The sequence below is a fragment of the Aedes aegypti genome, chromosome 2 (assembly GCF_002204515.2).
Source record: "Aedes aegypti strain LVP_AGWG chromosome 2, AaegL5.0 Primary Assembly, whole genome shotgun sequence".
NCBI classification, from domain to species: domain Eukaryota; kingdom Metazoa; phylum Arthropoda; class Insecta; order Diptera; family Culicidae; genus Aedes; species Aedes aegypti.
In genome coordinates this window covers 34,905,078-34,924,985 of record NC_035108.1, presented here as the reverse complement: position 1 = coordinate 34,924,985, position 19,908 = coordinate 34,905,078, and positions in this window count along the sequence as shown.

Genomic DNA, 19,908 nt, shown 5'->3' with positions numbered 1-19,908 from the left:
CAATAAGCTCCGTCGGTGATCATTTTGGTTTATTTGCGTATGAACAGGTAGAATCGATTAGCACGTGATTGTTGGCATATTAAGCATCCATCATTAAGCATATTTATCCTGCTTCAGATGGTAATCTGATGGTCCAGAGATAATATACGATAATGAGACCCTCGTCAGAGTCGCAATTTATGGCTGGCGAAGTTGGTTTTGTTTTAACCAAGTTTCACGGACGAAGTGAAAGGACGATTGTTCACCAAAGGAGTTCAATTGGCGAAAGCAGGTCACCAGGTTCCCCAAGCCAAAAGGATGTTTTGTTCTGTTTTTGGAAATCTTCTCATCGGTCCAAAGTGAAAGGTGTGCGAACTGGACGATTCTTTTCGGCTGCCATCTGTGAGGTGCAGCCTGATTACCGTTTTCTCAGACACAACCGCAACTAATTGAGAATGCATTATATCGATCGTTAAAATGAAGTGACGGACAGGGTTAATTCGCTTCCGATGCAAAACATTAATTTTCACATTCTTGGAAGCCAAACGTGTACCTTTCACATCGTTAATACGTTTATGAAGTCCGCCTTAATTTTGCGCATCTTCACAAAACGGCATCAAAATTGGATGCATTGATGCCATTTTGTGCGGCTTTCAGAAATCACCCGACATAACGGTTTACGCACCTTTCCGATAAATGCGTGGTAGAATGTGGGAAGATAACAAAGTTGGGACTGATTACTAGAAAGTTGTTGGACCACATGGGATAACCTCGGGCGATCGCATTTTGCTACCAATGGTCAGTCTGACACTTTAAAATAAATAACATTCTTCGGGAAACTGAATGGAATTGACGTCATTCGATGGAATCACACAGCGAGTGGAATGATAATTTCGGTGGAGAAATTTAAAAATTGTTGATAAACACAGATAATGGTGTGGGAGACAGAATGGACTCCCGGAGTTTTAACAAATAACAGCATGGTGAATGAAAAGTTTGAGTTGGACGGTTCAAATTACGAAAAAGTCGAAAATCATATGTGCCACATTTTTTTCACCATCTTTTTTTTACATAAAGTTTCAACTTTTATGATAATAATTCATAGGAGGCCCAAGGACTATGTAGGTTTGTCTTCTTGGCATTGAAGTCCTTTGAGTGTTCTTATGAGCACTTCCGCAGTTATTAACGGAGAGCTTTCTTTGCCAAAGTTGCCATTTTCAGCTTCGTATATCGCGTGGCAGGTACGATTATACACTATGCCCAGGGAAGTCAAGGAAATTTCCATTACGAAAAGATCCTGGACCGACCGGGATTTGAACCCAGACACCTTCAGCATGGTTTTGCTTTGTAGTCGCGGACTCTTACCACTCGGCTAAGGAAGGCCCCCTGTAGGTTTGTATGGAATTTACTATGGACAAATTGAGATAATAATAATTCTGATGGATATTAGTTTACCTTGATTTTCCTCCAACACGCTAGCTACATGCTCAGCCCACCGCAGCCTCCCGTGTTTTATACGCTTAACGATATCCATTTCTCTATAGACTTAATATCAAGGAGTTTACACGAACGTGTGATGATAGAGTCTTTCCGATGCACACAAGCTCTCCTTATTGCGCCTTCTAATGCTATGTTGAACAATAAGTATGAAAGTGCATCGCCCTGCTTCAATCAGTCTAAGGTTAAGAAGGATGTTTAACTCTTATCCTTTACTCATAGATTTTCAATCGTTCCAACTAACTTACTTAATTATGCACCCATTCTGATACATAAGGCCGACGTGAAAGCCACCTTATTTTATTTCTTTGTTTAGGCTGCCATGAGCCTCTGAGTTTGCCTTTGCTGCGATGTCCTGCTGGATTCCAATCCAGCGCTTTTTAGTAGATTTCGTATCCACCCCGACGCACACAAGAGTAATTTGGGTAAATCATGGCCAAAATTATATGTTTAACCCTATATGGCCTGCTCATACTTTAGTATTGATTAAAAAACTGTTATAACTCAATTAGGATTAATTTCGAACCGTTTAAGGACAATTATTCACATATCAGTGAGTATTCGTATCGAAAAAATAATTACCGTTGAATAAAAACAGTTTTTGAGTTCATCGTTTAATATTCTAGCTCTACCCTCTTGGCGGTAAGCAATCGATGAATAATTATAATTTTAACAGTTATTGGATATTCAAGCTCAAACATTTGTGAGTATGCTTAGAAATTCATTTTCAGATACACAACTAACATTTAGTGCAAATGTAAACATTATCTAAGCCCTCTTTATAGGGCTTTATGCTGAGTAAAGGCGCTATATATACGAACGAAAGCTTCTATGCGATCCTTTTACCAATCTCTACTCAGTTATTTTTAAGCTGTGTTAGACGCTCGTATTCATACCGATCATTGCTCTATCTCGACAGATATACGGCAAATAGCTGTGTAACATCTTCGGAAGGCGCTTTCTCAACCATTTCGCAACTGTTTAATATTTTTTATACAGCTTCGCTGTATTATCGAATAAATATTATTTTCAAGCTCTTTCACAGCTTCCGGAATTCATATCATAAGTATCTGAATTCAATGTTCCCAACGTTACACATTTAATGAACCCGCCACCGCTTGGGATCGAACTCACGATCTCTGCCTTCACAAGTCTCAACGCTGTCCTAGTTGCCACCACAGTATATATCGAAAGGCAAAGAAAACACACCGTTTTGTTCTACATCGAAAATGGACCATACAATATTTTACAATGATCGTAAAAGATGTTATGGCCGCGCTTACACCACTTCATCAGGCTATAAAAGGGTGTGACACGTCAAACGCAATTAACACTAATCGTTGTATTTTTGACAGTTTTTATTTTTTGCTGCGTTCGCTGCTACAATTCAACTGTTATAGAGCACAAAGCAAATAATATTGGCCTATAGCGTTACAATTGTTAGCTACGTATTCTTTTTCTTCTAAAAGAATACAATGCATAATTGCATTTGGAATTCATGAAATCAAATTTCTTTTTAATGGAATAATAAAATTGACTGGTATGTTATATCTGAAATACTTTCTCCATGCCTTTTGCAAAAAAATTATTTATGCCTCATTTGTACAAACACAACGTTAAAGCCATTGAGAATCCTTTAGATACCCGTCATTTCTGAAAGTTTTGGCCATAAAACTCGATGGAAAGGACTTTTATGCGTATAATACTGTCGATTTTTTTTTTCAAACAATGGCGTGAATGAAAGTTTTTTGACTACTGTTGGATCGAGTGTTGTGAAGATTTGTTTTGCGTTGAAGAATGTTTATTTCTATGAAAATAATGTAAAATGCAAGAATCATGTACGGTACGGTATTAACAAACATTCAAAAAAAAAAAGTTTGTTAGGATGCCTAAAATACATCTCCAAACCAGATTTTATCAACAAAACTCGTACCAATGAGCTCATTTTGTTAAAATAATTCAGTATCGGTTAGACATCAGGAAACATTTTTCTAAATTGCCTACATTGAGGCGTTTTCTTGATATTTTTTTAAATTATTTCCAACAATAGAGTTTTTTTTTTCAAATTTTGAAAGCATATTCGTACTCAAGGAGCCGGATTTCAGTATGTAGAATAATTTCAAAAACTCACAATAATCGCATTGACAAGTGATTAATTCCACCCCGAAATGGAATCCCCTCAGTTTTTATTTTAGAGACTATTTTTAGCACTAGAACCACATTTGTTAGAAAATTTCTATACGTGAGCCGGTGAGGTTTACCGTCGTACTTGTTATCCTGTATTCAGTTGTTTGGCATTGTCAACATTAAAACAAACCGGGAAAAAATATCCATTTCTACCGAAAATACGGTATTCCTGAAAACAAATTAATGTGATGCTAATAACTCATTGAACAAGCTGAGAAGCAGGCTCGTAATTCCAAGAAGAAGAAGTTCAAAAGACATGGAGTTTTAATCCATGTCACCGTTGCGTCTCTTACAAAGCATTTCTGTTTATTTTAAAAATTTGCAAAATCTGATTTGGCGATGCCATGTGTAAAAACTGTGATATACGTTATATATAAAATTAACAATTTTATTTAAGTCAGTTAGGCTGATACAAATATTAAATTTGTTTTATGTCCGAGACCACTTGGAAGGTACGAGGGGGGGGGATAAAAATAAATAAGGAACAAAATAATAAAAATGAAAAAAAAAGATATTTTTTCGAATTTTTATTTTTAATGATAGTTGTTAAACTGTTTCTAATCGTCCTCTGGATCATTATTTTACTTGTTTTTTACTTTGTAAATTGAAAAAACCTAACTGATGTCAAAAAAATGATGAATCTTTTTTTTTCTCCCCTTCAAAATTTTCGGATTTTCGAAGGGGGGGGTGACATAAAAGAAAATTAATATTTGTATCAGCCTTATGCGAATAAAAAAAATATGTTTGAATTATAATTTTCTCAGACATCACATTGAACAAACGCATTAAGAACAAGCACTTTAATTGATTAGGGATAGAAGGTTATTAAAAAGCGTGCAAAAATATTCGAAAAAAATGATAAAAATTGATATTTTCAAAAGGCTTAATATTTCAAGTGTGAAAATATGCGGAAGAGTTTTATGCTGTAACTGATAGATAACATATGTTAGTTTCACACCGTGGTCGAAACTTTGCCGGATATTGCCGTATAAGGTAACTTTTTCAATACTGAAGTTTACGAAAAATGAATAAAAGTTTGTTGTGCAAAATCGCCTTAAAAATAAACAAATAAAAAAATATTTTTGGAAAATTTTATGCTGGAGCTCTTTTTGTATTCATAAACAAAAAGTTCAGTTAAAAATATATGTTTATTTTGGAAAAATTGTCACATATAAACAATAATTCTGATTATATAATATAAAAAAAAGAAAAAAAAACATTGAAAAACCTGCTTTTTTGAACACTTTTAGCATTTTTTCAAGGTTATATGACGTCTTTTCAATGCAGCCATAAAATGCGGCATACTATTAGTTACCGTCAAGCGGGGTGACTTGCAACGGCGGGGTGACTTGAGACACATTGTAATTTACAATCAAATTTCACTATAAAACACAAAATTCAAATGAAAATTTGTTATTAATCGGTACTACAACACGTGTCACTTATACTTCATGTAGTGGCCACAATTAAAGCAGCTATCAGAAATATTTTTACAAATTAAACATAATTCTTTTAAATACCTTAAAAACTGATACTTGATGGAGGTTCAAAATCGTGGCCTGAAAACATGATATAGATTTAATCTACAACACTAATACTCTGCATGTTGTTTCTACAACTAATGAGTGATAATACGACGAATTTTATTTTACGAAATTTTAGCAACAACTTTTTAATATAAATACTTTTTATAAAGACGTACCTATGCGGGGTGACTTGCAACACTTAATTTCCATGGAATTTAGCGTTTTATAAAAGTGGAAAACTTTTCTATTAGGTCTACTTGATAATAAAATGAGTCATAATTCATCAATCATCTTCAAACACTCGTTAAATGTATTGTAAAGTTAAGATATATGACCTTGATGATTTAACGCCTCATTTTCCCATAAAAAATGTCTCAATCATTTTCCTGAAAATAGTTAATCAAAATGCTCTTGTACTGGTTCGAATGCTTTAAATACATGAATAATAATTCTTAACAAGTGCGACTAATAAAAAATATCAACATTTTGATGGCAACACTAAATTAACATAAAGCGTTGCAAGTCACCCCGCATAAGGAAATTTGAAAAATCTCATCTTTTTTATGATTTTTGGTATGATAAAATAATTCGATTCAATCTTCTGTCACCTCATTCTGTAGGCGGGTCAACCATTAAAAGTTTATAAAGGAATTTAGATTTTTAGATGGTTGATTGAAGTTGAAAAGTGTTGCAAGTCACCCCGTTTGACGGTATGTTCAAAAATATAGCGGGGTCAAAAATCTCAATTTTTCAAATTTGAAATTATGGCTACGAATTTGTTCTAGGTGCTCCTCTGTGCGACGTAGAGTGTGGCTGACCTACCGAATGTCGAATTTTGGTTTGTATCGGTTGCTGGTGGCGTCGACGATGGAGCTCAGCATTAGAGATCCATTTGTGTGGCCACTACTTGCTCCAATTATTTACCGCAGGCATCTGTTGATGAACACCTACAGCCATTGAGTGTTCTCCGCTGATACACACCACGTTTCACTGGCGTATAGCAGCACGGATTTCACATTGGAATTGAATATTCGAGTTTTGGTGCGTTAACTACTCTTCTTGTTCTTCCAGATATTTGCTTACCTCGCAAAAGCAGCCATCACCTTCTTGATCCGTACACCTATGTCGATCTCAGTACCGCCATAGTTAAAGGCTTCCACAGCAGCCCACAGTTTTGTTGACGGTCAATGGCGCCTACCAGGATCTCGTCAATTACGATTAGGAAAAGTAGCGATGATAGTATACATCCTTGCCTCACTCCAGCAACAACCCGGATGGGTTCAGACAAGACCTCGTTGTGCAATACTCTGCGCGTATAGGCCTCGTACTGTGTTTCGATGATGCCGATGATTTTCTCAGGAACACCCTTGCGTCTCAGGGCACCCCATGTTCGTGGTTGAGTCGGTCGAAAGCTTTTTCGTAGTCAATGAATACCATTTACAGGGACGCTTGGAATTCATTGACTTGCTCCAGGATGATATGGAGCGTGACAATATGGTCCGGCATGGAATCTTGCTTGCTGCCGACGAAGAGTCACATCGAACTTCGCCTGGATCCGGTTTAGGATCACTTTGCATAGAACTTTGAGAACAATACATAGCAACATGATGCCCCGCCAATTATCGCATACAGTGAGGTCACCCTTTTTTGGTACTGTCACTAACACGCCTTGTATCCAGTCGGCCGGAAAAGTCGCGCTGAGTGGATATTTCGGGGTTTGCTTTGAGCATCTCGGCTGAAATGCGATCGGGCTTTGTTAGATTTCAGACTTTGAATGGCTGTTTCTAACCCCTGCAGTGATGGAGTTTCAACGTTGACGCTACTAATACGCCGAACCCTAGGCAGATCATGGTGAAGTGTTGGTGACCGGGTTGGTACTTGAAAAAGTTGTTCGAAGTTCTCAAACCAACGTTTGAGCTGGTCAGTGGGGCCGGTTAACAGCTGTCCAGTCTTTCATGGGCATTGTCTTATTCTTCTTTGCCCCGCTAAGGCATCGTGAGGTATCGTAGAGGAGACGAATGTCGCCAGTTGCTGCGGCTTCTCACCTGCGTCAGCATTGGCGCCTATATTAGCGGAACTACCCTTTCTAGAGCCGAGTATCGTTGACGAGAAAGTGCCTTGGCTCCTCTGGCTTTCGCCCAATCTATCGCGGCTTTGGCTACTCTATCTACCTCCAGGATCACCAATGAATCCACTGATTTCACCGAGTGCGTAGCTCACCCAGATTATATTCGGTGGTAATGATGAGGGCATTCTTAATGGCGATCCATTGCTCTTCTACGCTGCCACCTTCCGAAATATTTGCAGCACGAATATCCAGTTCTAGAACGAAGGACTTGTTAACTGTGATATCTTCCAGCCGATGTGTGTTAAATTGACGTCCGACTCTTTCCTCCTGTCGACAAATCCGCGCAATGCTCAGACGCACCGATGAGTCGGATGCGATGTCAGCGCTACGTTTATTCCGCACATCAAGAAGGCTCCGTTTGCACTTTCGGCTGATACAGATTTTTCAGTTAGGCCGTCACGGGAGACCCGCGTGTCTTTGTGAACCAGACGATGGGGGAAGAGCGATCTTAATCGTTATTGAGTTTTCGGATCCGAACTTCGCATTGAAGTCGCCCATGTAGATCTTGGTATCACCATTCGGAATCTTATCCACGCCAACATTGAGTTGACTGTAAAAGTTCTCTTTGCCCTGCTATTCGCAGCCTCCTGACACCGCCTATACAACCCCATTGAAAATTAACGAGCAAACATCTCTGGTTCCTACTGGGAAGTGGTTCCCACTGACAGCTCAATGTTTGTAAACAAATAACCGTTTGAGGAATAACAATCTATGATGGCGAAATCTTTTTCTCCGAGAAAATTCTTTTCCCGCATAACAACAGCTATTCGAACAAACAAACGGTTGCAAACTATTGGATTGCAGTACAGCAAGTCAATTTGGGTTGATGTGATTAGCTAGAAACACATTTTAGTATTGGAGGAAAAAATCCCTAATATGATTAGGCCAATGTACGTTGTTGCTCTTGAGTTTGATGCTGACCACGAAAACATGGCTGCTTAGCACCGGGTTGGCTATTCGGCAGCATCGGTTAGCGCATAACATTGGACTATGGGACCCGTGTTCTAAATCTGGCGACAATAATTGAATAATTATTATTCTCTCATTTATAGGTTCCCACTTCATAAGCGCGGCGTAAGCTTGAGCGCTAAGCAGAAAGCCAAATCTACGGTGCCGAGGAGCGTGTTCACATCGCAGGCCAGAATATAGCAGAATATGTCCCGATGGTATTCTATGTTCTCCAAAGTTTGGCCTACGGACTTCGCTCAGTCCTAGGATCTCGAGCTACATGCGACGCGCCTCGTTGACGAGGCGCCCTGCTGGACTAGAGTTAGTACGTTCTATGTTCTAATTTGTGTCCGTTGTTTCGCGCTCAAAGTCATTGTCCAGTCAACACGAAATCGTTAAAGATAATGCATAAGAGTACAAAAGTGGAGGCGATATACGTACTTGCGCCATTAGGCTACACGCAAAATGTACGTATATCGCCTCCACATTTGTACCCTTATATCTTAGCATATGCGATCGTGTGTTTATTGGGTGCCATTAAATCAGTTCGTAATCATTCTCTGTCAGTTTCTTGAACATTTATTGTAGCTTCGGAGACAGTAGGTTGTTAGCCTGAGGCTCCTTATCCGCCGTGATGGAGCTGCCATCTTAGGTGTAGCTTCCAGGGAAGAGAATTTCTTGAACAGCCGCAGGATGCCAGTCAGACGCTGTTTGAGCCGCACCTCCTTGGTGAACAGACGCTCGGTGGACGCACCTTCTCAACCTAGCTGAAGTCAGAAGAACAACAGGACCCAGGCTAAGTAGCTGGCGGTCATTTGTCATCCGTTGACCCGTGGAAGCATGAGATAGCAACTTGTGAGAACTCGTCGACTCACCATTTTGCTGTCCAAATTAGTCGTTCCAACGTTGCATGAATCAGTATAATCAGCTTCGCCGGAAAACCAAGTTCCATCATTACATATTTACCACAACTCGTTTCATTTCACTGAAACATACGCCACCTTGAAATCAATGAACAAATGATGAGTCTGCAAATTGTGCTCCCGGAATTTATCGAAGATCTCTCGCAAAGTCAAAATTTGCTCCGACGTCGATCGGTCCTCGCGAAAACCAGCTGGGTATCCACCGACAAAAGGACTCTTCAAGCGGTTTCAATCTGTTGAACAGAATACGTGTTATTATTTTGTGCGCCGAATTGAGAAGCCTTATTCCTCGGTAATTGTCGCACTCCAATATATCCCCTTTTTACGAGATTCAGTCAATTTGTTAGCTTCGCAGATGATATGGACATTGTCGGCTGAACATTTGAAAAGGTTACAGACCTGTACACTGAAACGCGAGGCACCGAAAATTGGGACGAAAATTGCTGACGGCTGACAATAACATTAGCCGTGAAATACGGAAGCGAATCATCACAGGTGTGCAGGAGAACGGTGTGTGGCGGCGAATGATGAACCATGGTGATGAATGATGGGAAGATGGTGTTCGCTTCGGATCCGGTTGGTGTAAAGCCCCTGAAGTAAACGCTAGTTCTTGAAGCCAGCCACTATCTGCGTGGCGCTAGTACTGTGTAAACATGATTAGGTTTTGTCCCCGTCAAATCCCGGGCGGTAGCCACAAATGTCGCATGAGAAAAAAGTACTGTTGATAATCGTTTATCATTACGCCTAAAAAAATGTGACAAAATTATCTTGTGACTAAAGTTAACTGGATAAAGTTATACGCACCTCACATCAGATTGATTAGTGAAATATCAATGTCGCATTCGAAAACGAGTGTTTTTCGTGCTTAAATCGGTATTTTTGGACGAGCTGTCAAATCAGCACCTTCTTCGGCACCAAATTTTTTGCTTCACTCCAGCTGTTCGTGGATGACAGCCGTTTCAGTCCTGTGATTGGTACAATAATGAATTTTCTAGAGTTTTCAGTGCATAGATGATCTTCGTATCTGCCACACAGTATACACCCGAGCAAAAGTTTGGGTTCACCCCCTACAAAACACATAGATGTGTGTATTTTTTTCATTTTTCTCACTGTGATTACACTTCCGATTGAAACTTTCAATACCGCATTCTAAAAGCAATGAGTTAATCTTACTTCGTTGGTATTTTAACAACAACATTTTTTAAATTATGTTAACTGAATTTTCACTGGAAGCCGTGACATTTTTCGAAAGTTACACAAAAGAAATATGGGTAATTTTCTCAGCATTAGGATCGATCAAACTTTCAAACCGGTACCGCATAAGAACCGTAAACTCATTATCTTTATAGAACATCTAAAAAAAATTGGCGAAAAAATCTTTAGACTCTTCAAAATCATTTAAACAGACATTCTAGCCATAGTGGATAAAATTGGGTTCACCCCTCAGTATCTCAGTATCAGTGAAATCTCATACCAATTATAATCGCCCTATTATTTTACACGCCAATTTTTTGTATGTGATCTTCACAGGTAATGAGACTACGGTGCTAATGCCATACCGGATAAAAATTTTGGTCGATCCAAAGTATAAATTTAGTATACAAAACGAAAAAAAAAAGTTGTCAACATACCTACAGATTAAGATTGACTCTATAGATTGAGCCATAAAGAGTATCAATTGGTCGTGCCAAAGATATGGACAAATGAGTACTGAATCTGTGACAAAAGGTCGAGAAACAAAAAGAAGGGTCGAATGGTCGGAAATCTTTTTTAAGAAAAGAAATTTTTCACACCAAGCAAATTATTTTCGGCCCTCTCTTCTTTCGATATTTTGTCTTTTGACATTTTGTACATAAACTTTTCCATTATTCTATGACAACATGTCGAAAATTCATACAGGACTTCCCTCTATTATGTATACTTCTTCTTCTTACTGGCATTACATCCTCACTCCCAAGCAACACACATGTTATAATTGAGCATTATCAACTCATATATGACCTGATCTGGTCATATAGCAGTCGAAAATGCTCAAATATAACATGTGTGCTACTCGGGCTGGGACAGAGCCTGCTTCTCAGCTTAGTGTTCTTATGAGCACTTCCACAGTTATTAACTGAGAGCTTTCTTTGCCAAAGTTGCCATTTTCGCATTCTTATATCGTGTGGCAGGTACGATGATACCCTATTCCCAGAGAATTTTCAAGGAAATCAAGGAAATTTCCATTACCGAAAGATCGTGGACCGACCGGGAATCGAACCCAGACACCATTAGCTTGGTTTTGCTTTGTAGCCGCGGACTCTAACCACTCGTCTAAGGAAGGATCATGTATAATTCTACTTAAATATAAGGAGCTGTGATGTCCTCAATTTACAAGATACTCCATAAACATCTCAAACACAAAACTTTATTTTCAGTGCGCCATTATAACAAAATTATCGTCACCATTCTCCACCAGTCTGGCACAGGAAGCCAACAAACTGACCGCTGAATGAGCCGTCTCCCGGGCAATGTCCATAAACTGATTGCTCTTCAGTTGCAGCTTCGCCAACAGGACCTTCACCTGATTGTTGTCCACGGCAGGTGCTGCCGCCGTCCGTTGTCGGGTGTTTTCCTCCACCAGGACGTCGTAATCGTCCAGCTTTAAATCCAGCGGCTCCTGCTGGAAGAAATCGAAATCATCGTCCTCGTCGGCCAACAGCAGATCCCGTCCTCTACGCGGAAGTCCCCCTTCTCCAATCAGGGAGATTACGGATTTGGTAGGTTCGAAAGATGTCACCAATTGTGCCAGGAAGAAAGTTGCCAGCAAGGCGGTGAAGATCACACGTGGAGCCATCGCTGATAGTGAAGTGAGAAAAAGGGTGTTTTACAATGCAGTGCACGCAACGCGAATTGTGAACTCGCGCCAACCTACCTTCTTCTCAGCCGGTTCAACGTCGAATAAGCGCAAGATATATGACGATGATTGAGAGAAAGGGGAATGGTTCCTGTTTTCGCCTCTGTCAGTCGCTTTATACATGTAAGTGGTGAACTGGCTCATGGGTCACAAGAGAAGAACCAAAAATGTTGTGTGCATTTCGGGTGCATTGTGTGTTGCGTACCTTTATGTATCTAAGGAACTTAACCTTGTGCCTGGGCCAAAAAGAAGTTACGTTGTCTGTACCTTTCTTAAATTAAACAAAATAAAACAGAAGGGGCCTTTCTTAGCCTTAGAGTCCACGGCTACAAAGCAAAGCCATGCTGAAGGTGTCTAGGTTCGATTCCCGGTCGGTCCAGGACAACTTCCAACTTGTATGGCAATTTATTTGCTTAATTTGTCACAAAATTCAAACTTCATGTATTAAACAATGCTTTACAACAAAGTTCATAATTCTTCCGCTGGTAAATGTTATTTTTTTGGTGATTCTGAAAGGTATTGGCTTACGCCATATAAGATAAACGAAGAATTTTATATGGAGACTGCAAGCATGTTGAAAAAATCGATTTAAACTGAATATAATGGCAAAATTTACAATCAAATTATATCTAAATTGAAACTTCAAGTCCTATTTTGCATGATTGGTGGATTGAATCACAAAACAGTTTGATAAATTACACTTTTCAAATTTCATGTAAACATTAATAAAACCTATGTTTTATACAACTTTGGTGACCTGTAGCTAAAAATTGTGACGTGCTGGAACATTTCTGAGAACGGCATCAAATTCAGCGACCCAAAATCTACTAGAGACACATAATTTGAACCTTGAGACACGCAAAAATGTCATATTTGTTACGCTGTGTTAGCAGCCTATCCAGTTATTGCAACGGGATGTAAGGATTTCATACAGTTCATCAGTGCTAGCTAAAATAGATTTCACCTTTATTTCTCCCAGTAATAACTCCCGAATTTCTCCATGCATCTATTCCTTCAATGAATTTGACAAGTATTCCTCAAATTAATAAGACAAAAATGGATTCCTAAAGAGATTTTTCCTGGATATGTTTTAAGTTTTGCCTTTTGTTATTTTCAGTTTTCAAGGACTTTTTCTCAGGATATTCTATTGAGTTGATTGCTTTAAATATATGAGTTTGAGTTAACAAACAACAAACATTTAATACTGCGATAGGCAGCCACTAAAATAATTACTTATTTTTCCTTGATTTCACTAAGAATTGATGCTTCAATTTCTCAACAGATGAAGTTTTTTACTTAATTCTTTCGGAAATTAAAATCGAAATTTATTAGGATCAATTAGGGGATGTTATTATTATATTTCTATGAATCAATTCAGTATATCGTCAAGAAATTCTCCCAAATAGCATCTATCATTTTTCTTGAGATATCATCTAAATATCCTCTTTGAACATTACTTTTGGTTCCAATTTTAGGAGCATGTTGAAACTCAACAAAATAGTTCTGGACTGGAGTGTCCATATCCCGGTCATTTGCTTGTCCTGGGATTTGGGACAAAAAATTATGCTTGTCCCCGAAAACCCGGGATTCCGTGATTTTTCAGATTTTACATAAAAACAGTATTTTTGTTGAAATGGAAGCATATACACTAAAACCTCAATTTACGAAGTCTTTTTTTACGCTACCTCAATTTAAGTCACTTTTTTACGAAGTAAACTCAATTTAAGTCACTTTTTTTACGCAGTGCGTAAATTGAGTTTTGACAATTCTGTGGGAAATTATTGACCTCCGGTTGGGGAAAACCGTTGGAAACCCATTCAATATGGATATTTTCGGAATGGGCACGATGAGGGGATGACGAAAACCGATGTCCGGCGCCATTTTGGAATCCAAGATGGCGACCTCTGGTTTGGGAAAATCTTTGGAAACCCATACAATATGGGTATTTTCGGAATAGGCACGATGAGGGGGTTCGGAATAGGCACGAAAATGGGTCCTGTGGAGCATTTGAAAACTAACCTCTAATCTCCTATTACGGTCGTAGATCCCAAGGCCTATATTCAATGGAGACCTTGGAGGACCTAGGACATCGGCACAAATTGTTACAGTACATCGTTTACTCACATGAATGGTTAGGGGCCTGTGGAGCATTTGAAAACTAACTTCTAATCTCCTATTACGGTCGTAGATCCCAAGGCCTATATTCAGTGGAGTCCTTGGAGGACCTAGGACATCGGCACAAATTATTACAGTACACCGTTTACTCACATGAATGGTTAGGGGTCTGTGGAGTATTTGAAAACTAACCTCTAATTTCCTATTACGGTCGTAGATCCCAAGGCTTATATTCAATGGAGTCCTTGGAGGACCTAGGACATCGGCACAAATTATAAAAATACTTATTTTACTACTATGAATAGATAAGGACCTGTGCCATATCAAAAGAATATCAAAGGATCGCTAAATATGCCAGTACATTGCAGGTATATATTCCAGGAAGTTTTTGGATGAACTAGAACACATGTTGTACTCACTTTATTACCAAAACATTGTATTGTCAGACAAACGCTTCTTAGAAATAAAATAATCTTCTAGGGTCCAGTATTGTGAGATATTTTTCTACATAAAAATGATAAATTGAACTCCGTTAACTCATGTAGAGTCATATGCCCAAACTCCAAAGAGTTCTAGGAAGACCTTAACTTGCACACATTTTGGCCTGATTCAGAACACAATGTATTAATAATATGTCAATGGTGCTAAAAGAGCATATTTTTTTTCTAAATAATATAAATAAATTTCATACAAGTAGACTCCAAACGGCAAAACCTCGTTTTACGAACTGAACTCCCTCGTTTTACGCACTGATTCAATTTACCAACTCAATTTACGCACCCCCAATCTAGTTCGTAAATTGAGGTTATAGTGTATCATCAATACAATATTTTTAAAATGAAATATAAAGAGAAAGTTATTTTCTAAGGTAACGAGTCAATTACAGCATATTGCATTACATACATGACTTTTTTTATTCTGATACAATATTCCTATTTGTTTGTTGATTTTTTTATATTCAACAGACCTTATGACAGTCTCAAGGGTAAAATATAATCGTCCTATTTTGGAGATAATTTTTCGTTTTACGGTTGAACAGAAAACTATGGCAGTGACAGCTGATCACTGAACACTGATTTTTATGAAGATCATCGAGCTATCTTGGAAACCATGCCGAAAACTCTGTAAGAATGGTTTGATTCAATTATCGAATTATTTTCAAGCCTGCAATAAAAATTTTAGATTACTTTCTTTTCTATGGTACAAATAAGATAACTATTATTATTTTTTTTTTTAATTTTATTTATTCAATTATTCAGTATATAACATACATTTTCATCTTAAAACTATCTATTTTTTCAACCGGGAAGATTGTCTTTGGTTGGTAACACCAGAAGATTTTCGTTTCTTTGTATTATTAAGAACAAAGCATGCTGTATTTTCTTCATCTGAGAATTCACTAGCAAAACTGCTTCGTTCGTCTCTTGGTATAAATGAATGATTTTATTTTGTTCCAGGAATTGGAACAAGGTTAGAAAATCTTTCCTGAATACATTTTTCGGCCTCTAAATGATCATTTTCAGTTGCATAGATAAATTCCCAAACTTTTTTAAATTGGTCTTCCACCTTTTGCGACACAGCTCAGTCGAAAAATTGTTTGGCGTTATCAATTTCTGCTGGCTTTCTAATACTAGCATCTCTAGCCATTCGCTTAATGTCAAATAACGCTTGTTTCTACGATGCTTCTTTCTTGAGTTATGATTTTTCAAAGAAAAGGCTCAAAATGGCACATTTGCACATTTTTTACAAAATTGGCCATAACTCAAAAACGAAAAAAAAAGTACATTTCAAAAATTTCAGCATTAAAGCTTATGAAATTATCTTCTCAAAAATATTGTTTTGAAAATTTTCCTCGAGTTGGAGCACAGTTTTTCCGGCTTTTCTTTACGAATTTTCTCAACGGTGAAAAATTTTGTGGAAAACTTTTTCCAGTTAACATTTTTTTTCTATTCCTGAGAAAATTTGCTTTCATTTTCTTGATCTTGAGTTTGAGCTTGAGCTTGATTGGCCGCCCGTGGATGCACTCCAGTATCGCCAGATTAGCTGCACTTACACAAGGAACCAACCGAATGACTGCTTGGGACTAACAGGCATCCTCAGTGTATAAGTGCTGGTGATCTTCTATTTTTAGGCAACAATGGCACCTGCCACGTCAGAATGCAGACCAATGAGGGGAAGGGGGAGGAATTGATGATGCATTGAACTGACTCCCACGCAGACCGTATATTCCACTGCATCCACGTCAGTTCATGCGGGAGTGTATGGATTGGGGGAAAGGCATGGCAGAGAGGTTTGCTTTTGTGGTTAGCAGACTGCCTATGTATCAGGCGTAAGTAAGGCGTGCGCGTGGAAGTAGGAAGCGTTAGGGAAACAGTTTCTTGTCCGTCTCTGGTTCTAGCGTTTGCTATGAACGAATAGTTTGAGTGTGATATATTTAGAATGGAAGATAGAAGCAAGTGAGAGATATACAACTACAAAGTACGAGGAAAGGGACGGGCCTGGGATTGAACCCATGAACTTCTGCATATGAAGCAGAAGCGGTAGCCATCAGACCACCAGCCCCGTCCTCCTGAGAAAATTTGCTTTCATTTTCATAAAAAAAAAACTTTGTTTCTACGATGCTTCGTTCTTGTGTTATGATTTTTCAAAGTAAGTAGTGTCAGAGGAAAACAAAAAAATTCCAACTGAGTTTTCCGGGAAAATAAGCGACCCTGAATTTTTCTCATTTTGTTTTATTCATATATTGATGAGCCCTGCCTGTGGAAAAAGTTTCATTAAAATCTAAGACCTTTCGGCCCAAACCCGTACGGAAATAAAAAAAAATCCCCTTAACCTGATCCTAATTGCTGGAACAGATGATGAAGATCAAACCTCCAACTTTAAATCGGTATTCAATAAGCTCCATTGGCCGGAGTCCATTTTATTTAGAAGCATTCGTGAGTCGCAGTTCAAGCGGTACGTTGTTCAATTTCACCAACGTTGTGCTCTTTTGTGCTAGTTTCTTGAACCACATTCGTGTATATCTCTAACGACAGAATATAATGTGTATAATATAATAAACTGCGTATAAAAAAACGCATTTTTCATTTGAATAACACAATATTAACAAATTTAGCAAACGTGGGAAACTTTACTCATCGGGATGGAAAATTGTATCGTCACTGATCCGATTCACAAACACTAATTAATAATCCTCCTGTGGTACGATAATAGACATATTAGTAGTAGAACGCTAGTGGCGCTGTTGTCACAAAACTGAATTAATATATAAATACCTTTAACTGTAGTTTTCCATTGATTATTCACCGCCATGTTGTAGATGATTATTTGTAATGTTTTTAAAAATTGATTTCACACTTTGAGACCCGGTACTCAGGCTATCAGCACGTGGCAAACTAGATGTTGCCATACTACGAACAGTAGCGACATTAGCATCCTTAGGTTAATGCTTCTACTGGAACAATATGCCAAGCTGGAACTTTCACTTGCATGTGGAGCTCAAACTCTTCGATGTACCCCCAATTAAAAAGAGTTGAATACATTAAAAAAAGAGCCCAATTCGTTTGCCAAAATGCAACGTGAGCGTGATGGTAACAACTGTGTAAAGGTTTATTTGTTGACTTCCAAATTAGGTTACAATGGTTATACAGGAGCAATTCCACCGAACATGACGATTTTTTTTTTAATTTAATTTTTGTATTTTTTGAATCGCCTGAAAATTTGCATACAGATTCTTTATGACCAAAAATGCATTTTGCACCTTCAGACCGCCATTTTGAACCTCGCCTTATTTTTGAGAAGGGCGTATCGGAAAATGCATGGCAAATCTTAAAAAAAAACTGTAACTCGAAAACGGTTTGTCCGATCGATTTGAGATCTTCTACAAAGTTGTAGGTATTGCTTAGGACTATAGGCTTTTTCACATGACGTTTCAAATCAGCTGATCCGGAAGCTCTTTGACAGTTCTTCTATGAAAATGACAGGCCCGTGTTAGCACCGGTTCTCCACCGATGTAAACAAATGCATAGACGGACCTGTCACTTGAAAAGGCCTATATGGAGAAAAATATGCACGGTAAAAAAAAGTTACAGATTATTTTTTATTTCAAAAACAAAATTTTAAAATCGATTTCCTCCAGAAACGCAGTTTTGATTTTTTTTATTTTTGGATATGTTTTAGGGGACAACTTATAAAATAAATCACAATGTTTCAAAATGGAAGAATTATGGACAAAAGAGTTATGATTTTTTTTTAAATAACAGATTTTGAAAAAAAATCAAAATATAGGAAAATAATATTTTTTTATGTGATTATTTGAAATACAGAAAAATTTCAATCGAAAAGTACTTAAGTAATTTTTTTATAGGTTGCATCAATTTCGAGATATACAGTGGGATTCCGTTTTTGGCATGCTTCGTTTTTGGCATGCTCCATTTTTGGCACCCCCCGATTTTGGCAACAAAATGGATCCGTTTTTGGCAACATTTTTGAATACCAAAAAAAAATTGCAATTTTTTGTAAATATTATCGTGTCTGTTGCTTTATTTATCTGAATGGCAGGTAAAATACGCACCAATTACATTCTAGAGCTCTATTTTCGTCGAGATTCCTCCAAATATCATTAACTACTAAGAGCTCCCGTACGTGCTAATTTACTTAAGAATGGTCATTGGTCATGCATTCGCAGCGTTTCATGAGGCCATTCATCTCCACCAGCATCTCAACTAGAGATTTATATCTTAGGCATTCATACTGAGTGACCAGCCCACTTAAGCCTGCCAGTTAGTGATACACTAAAAAAACACTTCTCTTCAGATTTGGAACAGCTTGTTTGAACAAAACACAAGCACATAAGGGCAACAAAAGGTCTATGACTCACACTTTAAATTTTGTCTCACCTTTTTTGCTCACTGTTCTTATTATTATGGAGTTACAAACATTGCGTAAGGAGAACAAACCGCAGTAATAGATGTCAAAATGTCGTGCTCATAATTTTTGAGGAATTTCATTAAATAAATTGCGTTATTCTAGTGAAATGCAGAAGTGTCTACATATAATCCATAAAAAAAAGTATATATTTTACTATAGTGTAAATTATTTTTTAAGAATTCCAATGTTCTATTCAATACCGACAGCAAAACGAATGCAAACACAGTCCAAACTAAACTTTATTCTCAAAAATATCATTGAAGCGTGCGATAAAAAACGATTGAGAGTGTGGTTTTAATGTGTATATTAATCTTTCTGCGAGCTTCTTTCCCTATTTGTTGGAGATTCTTTACGACGTTAGATTTGTTAAGATATGTGTTTTATACAAGATTTTTAATCAAGGATACGGGTCTCAATATAATTAAAATGTTCCTTGCCAGCTGGGACTCTGAATTTCCAAACTGAACCCTGGAGAATCCTTAGGGAGTTCTTAGTTCATAAGAGACTTCTCAAAAATTTTAACGGATTCTTGAGAATGCCTGCAGATTCCTAGCGAACACTGAGGGTTTCTTGCGGGATCTACAGAATATATAATTGGTTATTGAGGATTAAGTCCGAAATTTTGTGATTCCTAATAAGCTCTTAAGTTTTCTATGGCATCCTGGTAATTCCTAGCTGGATAATGTGGATTTGTAGTGGTATTTTGAATATTTCTGGCAAAATCTTGTAGATTTTGAAAAGGTTTCCAGAGAAATTTGAGGAGTGCTAGTGGTAGCCTAA